Source organism: Rattus norvegicus, chromosome 4 (assembly GCF_021556685.1).
Source record: "Rattus norvegicus strain SHRSP/BbbUtx chromosome 4, alternate assembly SHRSP_T2T, whole genome shotgun sequence".
In the NCBI taxonomy this organism is placed as follows: Eukaryota; Metazoa; Chordata; class Mammalia; order Rodentia; family Muridae; genus Rattus; species Rattus norvegicus.
Window position 1 is genome coordinate 15,423,178 of NC_141537.1, and position 17,412 is coordinate 15,440,589.

The 17,412-nt window shown below is 45.0% G+C and overlaps 1 protein-coding gene and 1 long non-coding RNA gene across 16 annotated transcripts in view; one reads left to right on the forward strand and one right to left on the reverse strand.

Moving 5' to 3' along the window:
- Magi2 (membrane associated guanylate kinase, WW and PDZ domain containing 2) overlaps positions 1-17,412 on the reverse strand; it is a 1,487,762-nt gene that overhangs the window by 192,786 nt on the left and 1,277,564 nt on the right.
- Positions 2,573-3,297, forward strand: LOC120102477 (uncharacterized). The gene is made up of 2 exons (XR_015686327.1): positions 2,573-2,719; positions 3,100-3,297. It is a non-coding gene; the product is annotated as an uncharacterized LOC120102477 (long non-coding RNA).

Here is a 17,412-nt window from a genome sequence, read left to right on the forward strand (position 1 = left end):
TGTGTAACAATAATAAAGAAAGAAAGACCACTGATGTGAGAGTTGTGGGCGACATTGAAGGGGCTGGAGGGATGGTACCTGGCAGGGGTTAGAAGTGGGAAAGGGAGAGGGAAAGTGGGTGTGAATTTCTATTTCAATTGGAAATATATTTTAAAAAGAAAATTTAAAACAGCCTAAGCCCCCTTCTGTCACCTGTCATGGCAGATAATGTGTGTTTGTCACTTGGGCATATCGAGAGACTCTGTGGGATTGGTTCGTCTTCTGAAGCTGTCTTGACATCCTAGGATCATCCTTGGCTTGGATGACGCACACACAACCGTGGAAACAGGATCTAGACTTTCCTGAAAGAGCATTCCCCGAGCAGTGGGGACAGAGTGGGTCAGAGCTCCACAGGTGTCTCTCTTGACTGACACCCCAGCAGACAGAACCCCATGCTTCATCACAGCAAATCTTCCTGTCCTCTCTGTCCTCAGTTACCTCTCCCAGGAAGGGGCCTGGAACGTTCCCTTCCCTTCCCTCAGTTATGGATGAAGGTCACACTGTGTTTCTAACTACTGCTTCTGCTGACTGGGCTGCTCTGACTAATGATGACTAATGTTTCATCGAGGTGCACGGAGCAGTTCCGTGGCTACCCTTGTAATGAGATCAGAGTTCATTCTCAAATCTCTATTCTCTTACTTTATGCTTGTTCTCTGGAGGTCTTCACTCTCGTGGTTTTGGTTTCAATCTGCCCGGGGGGGGGGTTGTGTATGTGGCGGGAACAGTTTGTGGTGTTGTCTTTCTACTTCTGACCTCTACCTCTTACAGCCCTGGTTCGGAGTGTCTCTGGCTTCTCACTCAGTAATTCGCTCCCTCATGCATTTCCGTTTCCATCACCAGATGAATATTTATCACGTGGCTCTTGCAGGCCCAGCAGTTTATCTGCTTAGCTGTGGACTCAGGCAAAGGTCATACTTCATCTGCTGAAACATGACTTTGCCCCCTTCTCCTTTCCAGCACGAGGTCATGGTGGGGAGTATCTTCTACTCAGGCTTCTCTTACCATCGAACAGTTCGAATCCCTTACAAACACCTTCCTTCCCCTGGGTCTGCAGCTGTGTCTACCCTGAATGCTCTGTGGGCTCACACACTCATGAAAAATGAATGGGAGCTCTTTCCCTAAAACTTGCTCCATCTGAAGTAGGCCCTAAACCTATAAATGACCCTAGTGACAGAAACCTTACATCTGTCCCAAACTTGTCCTCTCTACTCTCTTCACATTCCTTTGGCTATGCAAGCATTCCTTCTCTGATGTCTCCTTTCTAACAGTGGCCCTATCATTCGATTGAGAACCTTAAAGCCTTGCATCTTCTCATGATGTTATGGGAACTGCTCCTCAGTTGATGACTGGCTGTGCCTTGCGCTGTAGTCTCTCCCTCCTTCCTGCCTGGCATCAAGTTAATTCTTCTTACCTCAAGAGCTGCCCTATCTGTGAAATGGAATCACTCTATTCAGTAGAAGCAGTCGGTCTTGCCTGTGCCTCAGTGGTACCCTGGCTGCACCCTACCACAATACCTGGGATACTCTGGGGTACATGGTCTTGCTTGATGGCAATTTTCTCAAAGGCAGGATGCATGTCTGATTGTCTCTGCATACCTCATGCCTGCCAAACTGACAGGTACGAGTTATTAGCGCATGGTGGAAGAACGCTAGATAACTAAACACCAGGGCTATTTGTTAAGCTGAGAAAAGTATTCATTCTCTGGTTTTCTGTTTTATGAGGGTTTAAAAATAGTTTTCATTGTTATTACTATATATGCTATTATTATGCTTTTAAAAGTTCCCTTTAATGGATGGTAAAAACAAACGGAGAAAAGCTGTTTATATTTTGTTTAAAACATATGTTGGCTTTAAGCAACTTGTGAGGTGTGGAGGAACAGATCCAGGGTAGACCCTGGCAAACACAGGCTTAACCCCTCTCATCTTTACAGAGGCCCATGTTAAGCAGTTTAATGATGCACAGTAAGACCACTTTGCCAATCCCTGCCCAGTGCCCCTGGGGTCCTGTTATATTAGGAAGCTACCTTTGTTGAGCCACCACTGTGCTCCAGGCACTGCTTGCGGTGTTAGTTCCTGTTCACTCCATGGTTTGGGTCCGGGGGAGCAGCTTTCAGCTGTATAACCTGAATCGCTAGTTTGATACTCCCATCTCTCCAGGACACTACCCCTGCCCTGGGCCCGTGTATTCCTTCCTTGGAATACTGTGACACATGGCCCAGGCTCTTCTGTGACCATGAGTTTCGTTAATTGCATTAGTGTTCTTTATCCTGATCTTTCAACTTCCCTCAAAGCTTCTACTCCCTGTCAAGGGCTTCTTTGCATTTAACTGCCCAAGGCAGGCTCAACAGGCACTTGGCTCCGCCTTTGCTAGCCTGCTCTGACCTCTCCACTGCTTTGTCACCAGGAAGCTCCCACAAGCCCCGCCTCCAGCCTTCCTCCACCTGTCGTTTATTTGCTCACTTGTTTATGAGGTCCAGCCATGCCCCGGAGGCCTCGTCTGCACCGTGCACCACTGATCTGGAGGCTCTTCACCTCAGGCTAACGAGCCCCCCTCAGGTTAGCTCAGCCTGTGAGAAGGCAGAACTCCTCCGAGTCCAACCGGAAATGCATCATTTAGAGTGAAAGGACAGTTAGATGCTGTGGGAGTTTCAGGGTAGCCAAACTCCTGACCAAGAGGTGAGGTAAGCCAGCGCTTGGTTTTAAAGATAGCATTAAAGCGATGGCCAATTTTCTAATTATAAGATTTTTGAGAAATTCATGATGTTCATATTATTAATATCCTACATTTCAGAAGATGTAGATAATAGAATATGATTATGGATGTCAGATATGAATTTAATTAAAAATAATAAAATAGAAACCCAAGCATAGCTTTTCAAAAAACCCTGAACCTCAGAAGAAGGCAGAGGGTCACATTAGGCTATGCTGAATATGAATGCACTAATTCTTTCTACACCATTACGTTTGCCTAAAATATGCCCCAGTCTGGGTATTTCAGTCCAGTATACCGTGTGTGGTATGGGGCAGAAAGATAACTGGTGTTGAATTCTTTTCCTTTCAGCAGCTGATTTAACTCATGGACACAAATTTCCAAGCTTCCGAGCTTCAATAGTTTTATGGAAAGAAATGAACGTGGGAAAACTACAAATAAGTCCTATTTTCCGAGTCCTTACTTCACTGAACACTTCAATCCTGTAAGCCAGGTTCTCCAACCACTTCACAAATGAACTCATTAAAGGTGGAGAGAGATGAAAAGTCACTTTGTCCCGGTCATGGTGACATGCCGAGTGGCTAAGCTACAACTTCAAACCCAGTTTTACAATCCTGCGTTCTTAACTAGCATTTTAATTTTTTACTTCTGGTTGCTTTGATAAAATACACGAGTAATTTAGGAAGAGTTTATTTTCGTTCAGAGTTCCGTCATGGTAGGGAGATCACAGCACCGGGTGCTTGAGAGAACTGGTCACTTTATGTCCTTTGACAGAAGAAAGCAAGAGACGAATTCATGCTTCCGACCCCCCTTTTATACAGCCCAGGATCCAAGCCCAGTGGGCGGAGCTACGCACCTTTCCCGTCAGGCTACACGTGATCATGAGAATCCTCCAAAGACGTGCTCACCAGGCTACCAACTAGACAGTCCCTCAGTGAGGCTCTTCCCAGGTTCCAGATTGTGTCCGTTGACAATTAAAATGAACCACTGCGACCACTATTTCATATCTGTCTGCGCACCACATGCGTGCCTGGTGCCTGGAGAGGCTAGAAGAGGGAGCCAGATCCCTGGGACCGGGGTTACACATGGTCTTGAGGTGACCCATGGCTAGTAGGAATCGAACCTGGATGCTCTGGAAGAGCTGTCAGGGCTCATGACTGCTCATCCACTTGCCAGCTGGTGGTGCATTTTTTTTTCATCAAAACTCAATGGGGTTAGAAATGAGCAATGTGACATTTTGAGCTCACGTGGCTGACTGCTAAGTAAACCACACACCAGTGCGACGGGGAGCCCTCGCTTTGCCACGTGTGACTCTTCATATGTGGGGTCTGCCCTGGTGCCACAGAGCAACTCCTGAGCTGACGGTGCCAAGAAAGAAAGAGAATCCCTTAGACTAAGTGGGAATTTATACCCAGGCCACAAGGAAATGCAGATCATTAACACTGGATGGAAAATGTTGCAATACAAAGCAAACATCAAAGCAAACCCGTGACATTTACCCAGGGATGAAGGAGTGAGCAGAAGAACAACACAGCTCAGAAAGGGCAGAGGGGAGACGCTAACTGCAAGGGGGATTGAAAATAACGTGACTACCGCGCCTGGAAAACCAGAGAGGCGAAGCGGTGGGTGTTCTCCTTCTGTGACTGCAACCTAGCAGTCTCCGGGTCCACGGGTACCACATAAGGCGTCCATCTCTTTGGACTTTTGAGTGTCTTTTAAGACACTTGTGTTTGAGTGTAGTCTTTTCCACTGCATCATTCGGTTAAAAAAGGAAGGCAGAAGAAAACGCATGCTTTCCTGTTTCCTACTCGAAACAGTTTATTCTTTCACCCTTAAAAAACACTTTCCACTTGTGAGGGCTTTCTACACTCAAAAACATGTTTGCTCACAAACTTAACCTGTGAGCTTGAAGGACCATCTAGAGACTTGGGCTTTTCTCTTCCAAAGAGTCAGCAGTGAGGCTTCTGGAAGGAGAAATCGTGTTCTAAAAGCATTTTTAAAAGAGGGAAGCCGCACAGAGGGTTGACGGCAATACAGTTTAGAGGACAACTATTTTAAAAGTCCTGAGGCTTTGAAAAACTACTGACAAAGGGGTTATCTGATAATCAAGGAGTAAGTACAGTGTAAACATATCAAGTAATTAGTAAACATGCTAAACTAAGACAATCATTTGTCCAGTAGGTAAAGTCACATGCTGTGAAGTCTGGCAAATGTAGTTCGATCCTTGGGACCCACACAATAGAAGGAGAGAACTTACTCCCCTAAGTTATCTTCAGACCTTTGTGCATGAACACACGCACGCACGCATGCACGCACACACAACATTACTTCACCAAAACCATTTAGCATATCTGCTATAAATCTCAATTTTTGATAAGATTAATGACTGGTATTTTTATATCACACTTACTTTTTTCTATTGTAATGAAAACAGAGAGATTCGTAGTCGGAAAGGAGGCAGGAACCCGGGATAGAATGTGTGCCTCTTTTCCATCTAAAACCCGAAAGAATTGGGTGAGCATAAAGTGATCCTATTACATTTATCACTATTATTAAGTCTACTCTGATGAGAGACTAAAATAAAACTACCCTAGCATTTTTGACCATTACAAAGACTTAGATCAACGGGCTCGCAGAAGCAATTGGTCTTCTGAACACTCAGTGTCTCTTGGAGAGCGAGATCATGAAAGTCCTGGGACAAGTACGGTGGTAACAGCTTCCCTTCTCAATTACCCAGAGCACATAGATTTCACTGTAAATAGAGGAGCCTGTGCAGCTTGTGTTTCTGTAGCTTTGACTTATGCCCCTGCTGGAGGTCGGGGTTTAGGAGTCATGGACAGGGAGGAGTGCGCAGGAACCAAAGAAGTGATTCTCCATCCCTTGGCAAAGTGGAAAGGGACATTTCTACCCTTAGATGCTTGTGAGTCTTTAGATATATGGATTAGAAAGATCGTCTCTGCTTTGTGTTCAGAATCGTTCATATTTTAGAATGACTCATAAGTATTTTTGACTTTCTTTCACCAAATGTTTTTTTTCCCCTTCTGAGGGAGGAAGTATATTAGGAAAAAATAGACACAGATTTCCGGCTTGCCTTATTTCAAGAGTTTTAATTCTCCGAGAGGAAAAGCCTCCTGGAGAGTGAGATTTCTGGAATCCTACAGCTCTTCCCGTCATCACTCTGGGTATCTGGCATCACACTTAGGGTATCCGACATCCCCCGCATGTTCTCTGGTTCCCAATCTGTTATCCCCAGCGAGAGAGCAGGTCCCGGAAGTCTGGAGGCTTACCTTCTCCTTCTCTTCATCCTTCCTCACCTACCTCCAGGCCCAGCAGACAACCTAGACAAAGTTCCCTGGGGGCCCTTTCTGGGTTAGTTCATGGCCAGCAAGTCCTGCCACTCTTTCAGCAGAATTCTTATGTTTGAACCTCAGGATATACCAAGATTTTATGCAGTTGCTTCAGCAGGCTCCCCTTTCAGTCCATAAGTGGGGGTACTGCATGTCTAATTGTCCTTAGCATCAGAGACACCCAAGGTGACTCTCTGGTGATGGTCCTTTGCACATTTAATTTTCTACCTATGTGTTGAAGTCATAACCACCAAAAATCCATTATCTCTATGTCTATGACTCCAGGTGTCCATATCCATATCTTTGAACACTCCAGAGTTCTAGAAATAGAGGCAGTTTATGGCACAATGCTTAAACTAAGTCAGCTTCATATTGGTTGGGTCTAGTTGCCTTAAATATCAGGTTTTTGTTTGGTAAAGACTAAACAGAGAGAGAGAGAGAGAGAGAGAGAGAGAGAGAGAGAGAGAGAGAGAGAGAGAGAGAGGAGAGAGAGGAGAGAGATATCAAATTTTTGGACCTCTAACTCATACAGCATGCAGAGAAAGGCCTTTATTTTACTATAGTCAACTTGAAGTGATTCAAATATTTCCAGCTATGTTAAATTTCTTCAATCCGCACATCCAGTGATACATTTCCATTTCTGTAATTGTGTGCATGTGTGTGTGTGCGTGTACATGCACGGGTATGTGTATGTGTGAATATGTGTTTGCCCATATGCCTGTACTTGAGTCCAAGCATATATGTTTTTGAAGACCATGGGAATATGCCAGGTATTGTTTTTTGGCTGCTGTCCATGTCTCTCCTTGTCCCAGAGCTTGCCACATAGGTTAAGCTGGCTCTTCATGTAGAGACTGAGCGCAGGCACGCATGCGAGTCTTACGTCCTGCAGGTACTCATGCTCTAAGAACGAGTGTTACTTCCTGAGCCGTCTCCCCAGTGTGGTTTCTGCATCCACAGCGGCACTGCAGAGCTCCAGGGGGCGTTGTTTACACGAGAGTCTAAGACAAGACGACGTGTCTAGGCTCTATTTGCCAGAGGACCATTTAACATGTTAACCCAACAAGAGCCATCATTTTGCGTAAAAACCATTAGAAAGTTGAAGGAGAAGCATCCAAGCTCCTATCCAGAAGTGACTTGGTTCAATAGACATAAAATGACATCCGTTTTCCATGACAGTTTACAGTGCACGATCTCCCTTTCTTGCATCTTCCTGAAGATGACAGCTGCTGGATTGCCATCAGTCTACACAGCACGCTCCGAGTGGCTCCTCCGCAGCAGGATGGAGGTTGTGTGGTACGGATGTCCACTGCGTTTGTCGCACAGTACAGAGGTCCTGCTCGGGCCTGGGGCATCTTGACAGTTTATTAGAGAACAGCTTCAGAAGTCGTACAAATGCATGGGAGTAAGCAAAGGGGTGGCGAGAAGTTCTCTCAGAGGGGACTTTTGGTCTGATAGGCAAATTAATTGGTTATAGAAAACACCACTCAAGGCATAATTGTCCTTATTTTAATGTTATCCTGGAGCCCTGAGACCAATTTGGACTTGGGACTTCCCATCTGTGCTCTTCAGTTATTGTGAGCTGCTGGCTGCACATGAAACCGTTTGCAGTTAACTCACAGGGCCTGGCTAAAGTCTAGGGAGTAATTTTCTCTGCCTACATGAAAGCATCCCTGTCCCTTTGAAATTCTGCATCCTTTGTCCTACTGTGTACTGACCACAGCTGGTCCCTCAGTAGCCACCACTGCAGAGTACAGATGCAACTACTTTTTTTTTGGTGCTAGTTGAAATGATTTTCAGAAAACTTGTGGCTTTGCAGACGATCAGGTGTACCGTAGTGCCCTTTGCCATCAGCGGCGGTGGGCATTTTGGGTCTATATCCTTTTAGCCATATAAAAATAAAACTCCACTGGCAGCAGAAAACTTCTATCCTCCATGTATCAGAAACAAAGGATGTTTGGAAGGGGTTATGTCATCAAAGAATTAGTCTAGGACTTAAAAGAAGGTGGTAATGTTACATGCTACTCCGGGTCTAGAGACAATCAATCTACAGGGAGAAATCTGGGGATGAGAACTTCATCCTGAAGCATACAGGTCCCAGCACTTCACCCTTGACCCAAGCTGGAGTGACCAGAATGGGTCCCCAGAAACAGTAAGGGCAGCGAGGTTGGCCATTACCGGCTGCCGGCTGTGATACACATCTGGCACACATTTTACCTTAACCATCAGATCTTCTGTAGCCTGGCAGAGCAGCTCTCAACATACCTGCTGGAAATAACCTACATCGTCTTTCAAAAATTATTTCTTGTTTGATTAGAGACAGCCTGGTGTAGTCCAGGCTGGCTTAGAACTCACTGCAAAAGGAGAAGATGGTTTTGAGCTTGTAATCTTCCTGACTCCACCTCACTCGTGTTGGCACGGCAGGTGTGTCATACGTCCTCTTCCTGTTTGGATTGACCCTGTGCATGTAGTTTGCATGTTGGGCAAGCATTCTACCAAACATGGCACATCCCCAGCTCCTACTGTATGATCTTGGAGTTAATGCTCTTGGATCCAATTCTTCCTTTATTCTCGTGCAAGTCTAGTGGGACTGCAGGAAGTTTATGGTTGTGGCTAGAAACTAAGGAAATGAACAAAATAAGTGTGTGTGTGTGTGTGTGTGTGTGTGTGTGTGTGTGTGTGTGTGTGTGTTTGTGCGCACGTGGGTTTATTCCTTCAAGAGGCTTACAAACACAGCCTCAAGGTACAAGCTGATTGCTCAGTGTACAGTCAGTTTACCAGAACAGGAACTTCCCTAGAGACTTATTCAAAGGCTGTGGAACACAGGACTGAGTCTTCTGTAAGTGGGATGCAAGTCCTGCTGATTACAGGGCCTGGAGAGGGTTGGTTAAATATGCAGATCGTAAGGTCAGATTTCAGCACGATTGGAGGTGCTGAAGGACCGCCTCAGTAGAGAGAGACTTACTACTTTTTTTTTCTTTTCTTTTTTGTCTGAGCTGGGGACTGAACCCAGGGCCTTGGGCTTGCTAGGCAATTGCTCTACCACTGAGCTAAATCCCCAACCCCTGTAGAGAGTGGCGCGGCGAAACAAAGATGGCACCGACATCCAGCCTTGTCTGGATATGAACGACTTACTGCGCATGTGCAGGCTTGTCCCCTTGCTAGGGCTCCCTCTAGCGGTGAACAGCGGTACTGCACATGTGCGGTTTATGCACCAGGTGTCAGTTGACCGTTAATATGTTAATGAGGTGATTCATTCTCTGCCAATCCCTGGAGGACAAGTAGTGGGGTGATCCATGCCCCACCAATCCCTGAGAGATAATTAGCATACAGTTGTCTATATAAGTCGAGCGATTTTGCTGCTCGGGGTCCCTGTTCAAGAGAGCTGTAACACTAAGAGAGCTGTAACACTGAGAAGAGCTGTAACACTAAGAAGAGCTGTAACACAGTAAAGGCATGCTCGCAGAAGAATCCTGTTGCCGCACGTCGTTCTTACTGGCGGGACATTAGGCGCGCGACAAGTGGTGCCGAAACCCGGAAACCAACATCGCCGGTGCCGAGGGGACCCTTCAGTGTGCTGAAGAGGATTCAGAACTGCGAGAAGGTAAATTAAAAGGTAAGCTTCGAGAGGCATGCCCCTTTTTGGAAGAGAGCATGTCAGAAACGGAGCAGAGTGAGAAATTAGGCTTCCGAGAGGCATGCCCCTTTTTGGATTTAAGAGAGCATGTCAGAAACGGAGCAGAGTGAGAAATTAGGCTTCCGAGAGGCGTGCCCCTTTTTGGATTTAACAGAGCATGTCAGAAACGGAGCGGAGTGAGAAATTAGGAGCGCGCAAAAAAGGAAAAGGTTACTAAAACAAAAATGAAAGAGATACAAAAGGCGGAAGAAATGCTGCTGGAGGAAAAAATAGGTGTGCCCGGAGGACGAAGTACAAGTCACCCGGAGAGGATATTTTGTATCCATTAAAAGAATTAGAAGCCTTAGAACTGGCTGGCAGTGACTCTGAGCAAGAGTTGTCAGAGTTGGAGGAGGAGGAATTAGAGGAAGAGGCAGCCATATATGAGGAAGAAAGATATGGGCCTAGGTGGAGAGCCACTGTGAAGAAACCAAAAGTTATGGATCCTATGTGGGCAAGGCTGGTAATTTTGTTTCTTTTTTTCTTTGTGTGGGATAGAGAAGCCACTGACAGCAAGCTTAAGCCCGGACCAAAACCTCTTTGGCGAATGGTCCCTGCCTGCTTAGAGGATAAATGATGTGAGGAAGCCCTTAGAGCCGTTAGGACAGGTCAGAGGGTCCTTGCAGAGCAACAAGAAAGTATGTCAGAGGGAGAAAAGGTCTCGAAAGAAAAAAAGAAAAGAAAAGGAGATAAAAGGAACAGAGAGAAGGCAGAGATAAAAAATGGGGTCAGTGCAGCTTTTGTTGTGGCTCAAGTTGAGGCTATTGCTAGGTATGTGATTAGGCTCTGGAAACCTCACAGAGTCATACTGATCAGATTTGATAGAGGTAGACCGCCTGAAAATTTATTCAGGAGAATCAAACAAAAAGATAAACTTGAGTGTGCCTACTTGGATTCCTGGTCTCAAGGAGATTTAGCAAGTGACAAGGTGCTTCTCTTAAAAAAGCAGTTTCAATTGGCCCTTGGAGCCTTGCACCTGTAGCTAAGATATGTGTAGCCACTTCAATTTTGTTTTCTGATTGGTTTTAAATGTATAAATATTCTCTACATGCCTTGGTTATGGACTATTGGCTTTTAAGTTATTGGATATGGTTTAAAAAAATGTAACATTGATAACAGAAAGTTGACATAAAACTGGTAAAATTTAAAATATGCTCATGTTTCTGTTGATACCTGTTCCGGTATTATACACGCTACTCTGATGACTGGTGAAAAGGCTCATAATGCCATTAGCCATTGCTTAGAGGCATGGGCAGCCTGGGGAAAGCCTGATAGTCTCAAGACAGACAACAGGCCTGCCTACACTGCAAAGTCCTTTCAGGCATTTTGCCAGACAATCCAGGTCAAACATACTACAGGATTGCCATACAATCCCCAAGGTCAAGGAATTGTGGAAAGGGTACATAGTACCTTAAAAGAGCTTATACAAACACAAAAAGAGGGAATTGCCAACAGCTGAACACCAAAAGAACAACTTTCTTTAGCTCTATTTACTCTAAATTTCTTAATTTTGGATGCGCATGGCCGCTCTGCTGCGGATCGCCATGCTACTACTACACCTATAACTAATACAGAAGTAAAGTGGAAAGATGTCTTAACTGATGAATGGCGTGGCCCAGATCCCGTGATTTTGAGATCTAGGGGAGCTATTTGTGTTTTTCCGCAGAATCAAGAAAATCCAATTTGGGTACCCGAGCATTTGACTCGAAGACTGTCTTCTGCTCTTCCTGAAGATGAGACTACGAACCCTACTATTACTACTGGGAATGGTAATCCAGGTTAATTCGCTCACTCTGTGGGCTATTGCCAGATCCTGGCCAGTACCCATGCCAGTTTATAGCAATTCTACTGTTTTGAGAATAAGACTGGCAAGCATAATCTCTGGCCTTGGTTTCAATGGGTGCTGTCCAATGAGCAAGGGGCATATACATCCCTGACCCCCTTTGCTAGGTTGATGGGAGAGAACTTCGTGCTGTATAATGTTTCAGCTACCAGAAAAAATGATACCAGGTTGATCAATATTCAATATAATAACCTCTTGGTAAATAATACTGCCACTAGTACTTCAGTATGTGCTAGATCACCTTTTTTCTGATAAGCACTAATGTAAGCAGTGGTGCTTTAAATTGTAATAGCTCTGATGTAGTCTGCTATTTAGCTGAATGCTGGGATGGCACCAATGACACCGCAGTGATGGTTAAGATTCCCTCCTTTGTGCCAATCCCAGTGGAGGCAAACCCAGATAGCTTTCCTATTCTTAATTTGCTGAGAGCCAAAAGAGATTTTGGAATTATGGCAGCCATAATTTCAGCCATTGTGCTGTCTGCTGCTGCACCTACCACAGCTACAATTACTATGACCAATCAAATACAGACGGCGGAGACTGTCAATCAGATTGTAGAAAGAATTGCAATGGCACTAGAGATACAAAAAGAATTTAATACCCATTTGGCATCTGGCCTTCTATTAGCCAATCAAAGGATAGATTTAGTTCAAGAACAAATTGAAGCACTGTATCATATGACACAGCTGTCTTGTGTTTCCTCCCTTAGAGGTTTATGCATTATTCCTTTGCGAGCTAACTTTTCTCAGAATTTTCAACAGAGCAAAGAAATCTCGAATTATCTGAAAGGAAACTGGTCCATGAAAGCAGAGCAACTATCAAGACAATTGCTGATGCAGATTGCTGTCCTCAACAGCACTAGGTTGGACCCCATCACAGTTGAAGACTTTACCTCATGGGTTACCAATGCTTTCTCCCTTTTTAAGGAGTGGGCGGGCATGTTTGTCCCGGGGAGCTATTGTCCTCCTGGGATGCGGAGTAGGTCTCTGGCTTATTGGCCATTTAAAAAGAGAACATGCCAGACACAAAGTGGTTGTTTACCAGGCTATGACCACCATTAAAAAGGGTACTTCTCCCAACATATGGCTGGCCTCTTTGAAAGATCAAGAGTTCGCCCTAGATCATTTTTGTCAGTCATGTGGAGTCATTGTATCCAGGGACGGGCAACTTTCCTCGAACTCGGACCAACCTAAGACACGGGGCCCGGTGGCGATAGGGTAACTCTATGATGGGTAAGGCCGAGTTTGGATGAGAACGACCTAAGACAGGAGCAATGACAAGATTGACGTGACACCCAGATCTAGACCAGTCATTTTATTAAACAAAAAAGGGGGAGATGAAGAGAGTGGCGCGGCGAAACAAGATGGCGCCGACATCCAGCCTTGTCTGGATATGAACGACTTACTGCGCATGTGCAGGCTTGTCCCCTTGCTAGGGCTCCCTCTAGCGGTGAACAGCGGTACTGCACATGTGCGGTTTATGCACCAGGTGTCAGTTGACCGTTAATATGTTAATGAGGTGATTCATTCTCTGTCAATCCCTGGAGGACAAGTAGTGGGGTGATCCATGCCCCACCAATCCCTGAGAGATAATTAGCATACAGTTGTCTATATAAGTCGAGCGATTTTGCTGCTCGGGGTCCCTGTTCAAGAGAGCTGTAACACTAAGAGAGCTGTAACACTGAGAAGAGCTGTAACACTAAGAAGAGCTGTAACACAGTAAAGGCATGCTCGCAGAAGAATCCTGTTGCCGCGCGTCGTTCTTACTGGCGGGACATTAGGCGCGTGACAAACCCCAACTTACTACTTTTAAGGACGTTTCAGGCATGTGTATTTGTAGCCTCCACCCATCTAGAAAATTCTGGGGTTTGTATTGTTTTCTCGTACGATTGGTATAAAACTCCCTGCATATTCATTTAAAAATAGAAATAGACTTCGTAGATCTGTTCTCCTTTGTCTGGGTCTGACTCCCCACTTTCATTGGAATCCTTCTCTTCGCAGCTCGGCATATATGGAAGACGGATCTAGTCTGTCAGAGCGTGTCTGGACTCCCATGCTGGACAGTCCAGGTCCAACAGCAGCTGGCAATGTTCCAGTGACCCCACATCGCCTTTGATTACCTCTCAATGTGGCCTTCCAGCTGGCTTCTGTGCTGCAGGGAGCTTGAACTGCCCCAAGGATTTCTCACCCCTAAGGTCTCAGAGCTTTGGGGCTCTAGAAGTCCTTCAACACAGGCAGCACACCCCCTTTTCATGCCTTTGACCTGAAACTTGTGCCCATCTTTAACAGCACTTCCAGTCGACACGGGGGCCCACTTTCTAGCCAGGGCTCTCCTTGCTCTCTCCATCTTCCTCCTTCTGGGTGCATGGATGACAGATGTTAGGGTCACACAGTCCATTCCACTTTTAGACATTCTTTCCCTGAACTGTTTTCATTCTCATTCATGTGACAGGATTTCTAAGTGTTTCCCCTTCCTCTGGAAGTGTTTCCTGGATATATTATCTGCAGCAACTCCACCATGTTCTTAAGGCATGTATGAAATGAAAACGTTTCCTTTTCCTGGTGTGGGGGAAGCCCAGTTGATCCATCTCTCTCACCTGGCATTTGTCAGGCCTGTCTCTCCTGTCACCTAGGACAGGTAGGCTAAAGATGTGCTGTAAAATGTCATCTCCTGTCGGTGCACATGTGTGTACACAGGGATGCTTGTGTACACATGTATGTTGTTGGTTCACATAGAGATTAGAATTCAACGTCATGTGTCTTCATTAGTTGCTTCCCACTTTAGAGGTTTGAGACACAGTCTCATTGAACCTGCAGCTCACCGACTGGCTAGACCAGAAAGCAGGGGATCTGAACTTGGGTCTCCTGCAGAGTCATCTCCTTAGCTTCCCGCCCTGATACACCAACATGGTGTAAAGTTATTTCTAGAAGCCTTTGGTGAGAAGAATCATTTGCCACTATAAATACCTAGATAAGAGCCTGGCAATATTTTTCTATGAGGGGACGGCTAGGAGATGCTTTAGGCTTTTCAGCCTAGATAGCCTCTGTTGGAACTGCCTGCTTCAGCGTGGGAGGTAACAGACAGCGCACAGGAAAACCCAAAACCAATTAGTGGGACTAATTTGATATATATATTTACATATCACAAAAGAGTATCCTCCTTTTAATATTTTAAAACATTAAAAAATGTCAAAGCCATCCAGCCTAGGAGCCATATGAAAAGCAGATGATAGACTGAACTGTTGTGCCGTGGTTTGTTGACTTATGACCTTGATCACTGGAGCCATGTTTTGGTCCTTAGGCTTCCTGCATGAGGATCACTTAAGGTTGAGGGGCAGGGGGTAGACAGCTTGCTTGATAAAGGGCGTGTCTTGCAAGCATGGAGACTTGACTTGTGTTCCATTACCAGAACCTACAGAAATCAGTTAGGTACGGTAGTCCCAGTTGGCCAGACAGCAGAAGCAGCTACGAGGCAAATTCCAGGCCAGTGAGAGACTTTGATTTTTTGAAAAAAAAAAGCCCCAGCATCTGACGAATGATACCAAAGTTTGTCCCGTAGTCTCCATGCATACCACAGCTAAGACTCTGTGCTCTTTCTAGATGCAGCAAAGGTGAAACCAAGGGTTTCTGTGTGTTCCCATTTAAAGTACCTGTTATTCAGAATATCGTGCATGGGACAAGTATTTATCTAAATATGTAAAAATAAGACATTTTTATCGAGAGGAAACACACACATTAAGCGATTTAATGTGTATGAGACTAAACTGTAGACTGGAAATAATCTTTATATTTCTGTTCCAAATAGCCACCTTGACAGCTGAACCACTGTTGCCCACAGGAAATCCAGACGAGATCACCTTTGTTATGAGCTCATGGCAGATGCTACCCATTTCCTGAACAGTCTCATTCATCTGACACAGTGGATGATGATTCAGCATCTTTAGGAAGGAGAAGGACCGTCTGGAATCCTGTGCCCACACAGGTCTTTTGGCTAACACAAATCAGTTGAGACTAGAGTAGGACTGAGCTGTATAGAAAGGTCTGGTTGTTCCCAGTCTATAGCCACAGTCACCTGCATTGTGTGAGTTATTACCAAAGCTGAAAAAGGAGTGGAGAAAGGGAGAGAGTAGTATATTGAAAATCCCTCTTGAACTGGGGGCTCTGTTCTAACCTTTGACCCTCATCAAGATTATAGAATCTCACCTTGTGTGCTGTGCTGCAGGCTCTGTGGAGGGTTCTCTTGTTTAATTCTCAAACGAAGCATGTGAAGAAGCTACATTTTACAGCTCAGGAATCAAGAGTTTTATAGATACAAGGGAATGTGTTCATCTTCCCACAGGTTCAGTGAGGTCCAAAGATGTGACCTCAGGGCTGTGCTCCTAAGAGCTACACCAGGCAACCCTCCTTCATCATTTACGTGGAAGAAAGCCAGGTTCTGGCAGTTTTGTTCTGTTTTGCTTTTTTTTCTGAAGAAGGAACTAGGCACTAAGTTCTGAGTTGACTCTGGACAAATATATTACATTTCATCCCACAAAAGCCACGGCTCCCTTTTAGCATCGTGTAAGTTAGGAGACACACATGATCCTGCAGCTCACCAAGCTCGCCTTGAGTAACTCTGGACCACTATGCCCAGGAAGGATGGGATTTTGTTACCTTAAAAAATAGTGCTTGTTTGGCAAGCCGTAAACCAGGTGACCAATAAGGAAGACAGTGACAGAAGAGGCTCTGAGGGGAGCATAGGCCTTGGCCATTGTGACCTGAGTAGACAGAGCACCGAGAGGCTGGCAGAAGTGGAAGACAGTGTCAGGTAGAAGATGAGGCTGCAGACATGGACTTTAAGGACACCCAACCATTCTCGGCCAAGCAATCCCCTCAAGGCTAGTGAGAAGGCATTGGAAGTCCATCATTTGAACATGCTTGTATTTAATGTGCCTAGATTAACAGTCATTAGCATATATTTAAATGAACCTATTCTTTCTTGGATTTCTTTTATTATTTTTTGGGGGTGGGTCCTTATTAATTTTGCAAGTTAAAGAGCATCTTCGAGTGTGGCTCAGGGGAAAGGCTCTGGAACTAATTAGAACAAGTGCTACGCTCATCTCATCAGCTGATGAGCTATGGCAGATGAGTCCCCCCTGAGCAGGGGAGCACGGTCCACATCACACTCACACGCTTGGGAAGTAGAGTACGTCGCTGCTCTCATGATGTAGCAGCAGCCATTTCAAGTCTAATTAGGTGTGCAGAGCAGCTCTTTTTCTGACACAGGCTGCTTTCAAAGGGCAGGAATGACAAGCACTATTTCTGGCCACTTCCTTTAGGGACATGGCTTTCTGTTGGAAAGCAAATGGTTTTAGCATTTTACAAGAGGGAGACATACATTAAGAGAACATTTCTTCATGTTTGGTTATGAGCTCAGCCTTTAGTGGCTGAACCGCCAATAGTCAGCGCTGAAAACACATGTACGAGTAACATCCTATAGACCAGGAATGTATATTCACAAATGTAGATGCACATACGTATATGCATGTAATAACACTAGATGGAAAAACAGGCCATGAATTTAAGAGAGCAAGGAGGGGTGCATGAGAGGGTTTGAAGGGAGATATGAGAAGGGGGAAATGAGGTAATTATATTATAATCTCCCCCCAAAGAAAGGAAAACCATTGCTTGCTTTTAGCTTTTAGCAAATACATAATTGCGCTCATAAGCAACTTTCACATTATGTATATAAACCAATGTTTGTAGTTTTCTGATATTTGTTTATAATCAGTAATTACTCAAGCTTCTGAAGGAGTGCATTTA